The sequence below is a fragment of the Nestor notabilis genome, unplaced genomic scaffold (genome assembly GCF_000696875.1).
Source record: "Nestor notabilis isolate BGI_N333 unplaced genomic scaffold, ASM69687v1 scaffold29229, whole genome shotgun sequence".
Lineage (NCBI taxonomy): Eukaryota > Metazoa > Chordata > Aves > Psittaciformes > Psittacidae > Nestor > Nestor notabilis.
Window position 1 is genome coordinate 5,360 of NW_009944667.1, and position 344 is coordinate 5,703.

Consider the following 344-nt stretch of genomic DNA (forward strand, 5'->3'; position numbering starts at 1 on the left):
CCCGTCCCCTTATAGGGCTGCCTTGAGGGCGGAGATCGGGATAGCTCGAGGGGTAGGGCCTGGCCGAGCAAGGAGACACCGCTTGGGTGCAGGCAGCAAGGGCAGCTCTCGGTAGCGGAGTGAGGGCAGCCCGGTTTTGGCTCGGTAAAGCACCGAGCAGCGTGTGATGCTGCGGTGTAATTGCAGGCCCCCTAGGCATTGCGTATCTGCAGGACTGAAGGTGAATGGTTGTGCGGTGAAGGACGAGGGCTAGAGCTCTGGAGCCAGGCTGAGAGAGCTGGGCTGGGGCAGCTGGAGAAGAGAAGGCTCCTGAAGGGGACACCTTAGAGCAGCTCCAGTGCCTA